Source organism: Cyprinus carpio, chromosome A12, assembly GCF_018340385.1.
Source record: "Cyprinus carpio isolate SPL01 chromosome A12, ASM1834038v1, whole genome shotgun sequence".
In the NCBI taxonomy this organism is placed as follows: domain Eukaryota; kingdom Metazoa; phylum Chordata; class Actinopteri; order Cypriniformes; family Cyprinidae; genus Cyprinus; species Cyprinus carpio.
Genome location: NC_056583.1, coordinates 12224557 through 12228419, shown reverse-complemented (window position 1 = coordinate 12228419; position 3863 = coordinate 12224557).

Sequence of the window (3863 nt, the reverse complement as noted above, 5' to 3'; positions counted from 1 at the left end):
GTTATAAGGAAAAATAAAAAATCCAAAAAAAGAGACAGTTATGCACAACATGGAAAACGTGTCTGTGTCTTCCTTTAATTCAATCTCATTAAATTTCATGTCAATTAAAAAGATTTCTGTCATTACCATTGCAAAAATAATGACCCATATATATATATATAATTGAAATAAACCTCACTAATTGACTAGTTGGTTATTGGACAATTTTTTTTTCATACACTATCATTCAAAACTTTAACCCTCTGGAGTCGATTAACGCGTATACGCGTTTTGGGGTTATTTTCTCCTGATAACCCGAAAAGAAACTTAAATTACACTTTCAGTTTTGATCGTAACAGATTAAGTTGCCAATACATCAATCGGAATCTGTAAAGGGTTTGTCTACCTTTTTTTTGTTGTACAGCACAAATAACAACAAAAACTTTGTGCACTTAGAAAAATAAAGATAACAAACAAGGAGTGCCTGTCAGCCTTGTCTGCGCTGAAAATCTTCAGATACAAATTGCGTCATTTAAAATGAACTGTAAACTCAGTGAATACTTCAACGAAGAGCCATGAGACATGAGAGAGATTATCTATAGAAAGTCTGACATGTCTACTTTTAAAACTAAACAAGTGCTGCTGAAAACAAAAATATTCTGTGATAAAATAATCATATGAAAACAACGCGGATGTCGGTTTTGTGCAGGTCTACTTCATTATCTTCTAATGCGACCACCGCCCCCGCGCCGAGCGCGCTTTTGAGATGGCAAATGTTTCCCCTATATGGCCCCCCCCCCTGAGATTTCACCCCCCCCCCCCCTTCACTGAAGCGCGCGGGGGGGGGGGGACTTCTTGGGAAATACGCCCACCACAACAGATGACAACCACCGCAGCGAGACTGTTCTCAAGTTCAAGTTTTTATTTTTACTGTTGCTCTTAGCGCTCGAGAGGAATAAGACATAATTCCACCCAAAAAGATCTGTGATGTGGTTGAGGATTTGAGATTTGGATTTCTCAGAAAAAAAGAATGCAAGCACTTTATTCAGCAGAGGTTCAACATGAGTAAGTCTCTTTTTATTTATTTATATACTTGTACTAGTTGAGTCACATAACGTGTCCAACTTTGTACTAGTTAGACTTTTTTCCAAAGACTTTTTCCAAACTATACTTCCTGACTAAATGTATAATCAAGCTGAAATATTATGAAGTTTCAATAACAATATACACTACTAACATTCAAAGCCTGATTGTAAAAATATAAATGTAACAATAAATGTAAACTGTAACAAATGTTAACAATCATTGCTGTTCTTTCAAACACAAAAAAAAAAAAGTTTATCCCCCCTAAAAAAAAACCTAAAAAAAAATATTAGCAGCTCTTTTCAAGCATTAACAATAATAATAATAATAACTAATAATAATAATAGAATAATAATGCTGTTGTTGTTGTGCCACCCCTAATAATAAACAATAAATGTTTTTTTGTAGAAAAATAAGACTGTTAAAAGGATTTTTGAAGGATTTGTGTGGACAGGGAGTAATGATGCAAAAAAGTTGCAGTTTGAAAGTCAGCTTTGTTTTTTCCTAATAAACTGTTTAACTGCACTCTCACAAGTGAAATAAATATGTTGTGGGATGAATTAAATATACTTCTAAATAAACTACAGACATAAAATTATATAGATTTATATTTTGTCCTCACATTCTTGCTTGTAACTTCATCCCTCTCAGTGCCACAGCTGACTGAATGGCTCATTATGCAGCTCATTAGCAGGCATTGTTCTCTCAGGTGTGAATTCATGATAGTGACGCCTACTAGCATATGACTCCTTTTACCAACAAAAAAGTGTCTAGAAAAATTTAAATCAAGTATATTGTTGTCTGTAAGTGAGTAAACAAGAAGATGATTTTCACATACATTAGAAAAAAAAAAAAAAACTTCTAGGCTACCAAGCTCCAGTTCTCAAAATTCCTGGGAACCAATTTTCTGTATGGTTTTATTGCCTTTTTCAAGTGATTTAAACCATTTTTAGTTTTTCACTAAACCACGCATAACATTTTTTTTTTCTCAAAAACACAATCATGTACATACATGCTGCTCAACATTATTATTATAGCCTAGTTTTGGGCTGATTACAGTGAGATTAGACTTTAGCCATTAGATATTTATAAGAACATGAAAAAAACAAAAAAGCACAAATGTCAGGGCAAAAAAAAAAAACAACACCCCAAAAAAACACCCAGACTCCAGAGGGTTAAGGTCTAGAAGTATCTTGTGCTCACCAAGGCTGCATTTATTAATTTAAAAAAAAAAAAAATACAATTTAAAATACCTATTTTAATATATTTTAAAATGTAATTTATTGCAGTGATGGTTAGGCTGAAGTTTCAGCAGTCATTACTTAAGTCTTCAGGTTTAGTGTCAAGAAGTAAAAGATTTGTCTAAGATATATATATATATATTATATATATATATATATATATATATATATATATGTGTGTGTATGTGTGGTTCAATAATAGATAAATACAGGTCCTTCTCAAAAAATTAGCATATTGTGAAAAAGTTCATTATTTTCCATAATGTAATGATAAAAAAATTAAACTTTCATATATTTTAGATTCATTTGCACACCAACTGAAATATTTCAGGTCTTTTATTGTTTTAATACTGATGATTTTGGCATACAGCTCATGAAAACCCAAAATCATTGACACCCTCAAGCGAGAGGGTAAGACACAGAAAGAAATTTCTGAAGGAATAGGCTGTTCCCAGAGTGCTGTATCAAGGCACCTCAGTGGGAAGTCTGTGGGAAGGAAAAAGTGTGGCAAAAAACGCTGCACAATGAGAAGAGGTGACCGGACCCTGAGGGAAGATTGTGGAGAAGGACCGATTCCAGACCTTGGGGGACCTGCGGAAGCAGTGGACTGAGTCTGGAGTAGAAACATCCAGAGGCCACCGTGCACAGGCGTGTGCTTTTGAACCAGAAACAGCGGGCAGAAGCGCCTGACCTGGGCTACAGAGAAGCAGCACTGGACTGTTGCTCAGTGGTCCAAAGTACTTTTTTCGGATGAAAAGCAAATTTTTGCATGTCATTCGGAAATCAAGGTGCCAGAGTCTGGAGGAAGACTGTGGAGAAAGAAATGCCAAAAAGCCTGAAGTCCAGTTTCAAGCACCCACAGTAAGTGATGGTCTGGTGTGCCATGTCAGCTGCTGGTGTTGGTCCACTGTGTTTTATCAAGGGCAGGGTCAATGCAGCTAGTTATCAGGAGATTTTGGAGCACTTCATGCTTCCATCTGCTGAAAAGCTGTATGGAGATGAAGATTTCGTTTTTCAGCACGACCTGGCACCTGCTCACAGTGCCAGAAACCACTGGTAAATGGTTTACTGACCATGGTATTACTACTGTGCTCAATTGGCCTGCCAACTCTCCTGACCTGAACCCCATAGAGAATCTGTGGGATATTGTGAAGAGAAAGTTGAGAGACGCAAGACCCAACACTCTGGATGAGCTTATGGCCGCTATCGAAGCATCCTGGGCCTCCATAACACCTCAGCAGTGCCACAGGCTGATTGCCTCCATGCCACGCCGCATTGAAGCAGTCATTTCTGCCAAAGGATTCCCGACCAAGTATTGAGTGCATAACTGAACATAATTATTTGAAGGTTGACTTTTTTTGTATTAAAACACTTTTCTTTTATTGGTCGGATGAAATATGCTAATTTTTTGAGATAGGAATTTTCATGAGCTGTATGCCAAAATCATCAGTATTAAAACAATAAAAGACCTGAAATATTTCAGTTGGTGTGCAATGAATCTAAAATATATGAAAGTTTAATTTTTATCATTACATTATGGAAAATAATGATTCCATAATC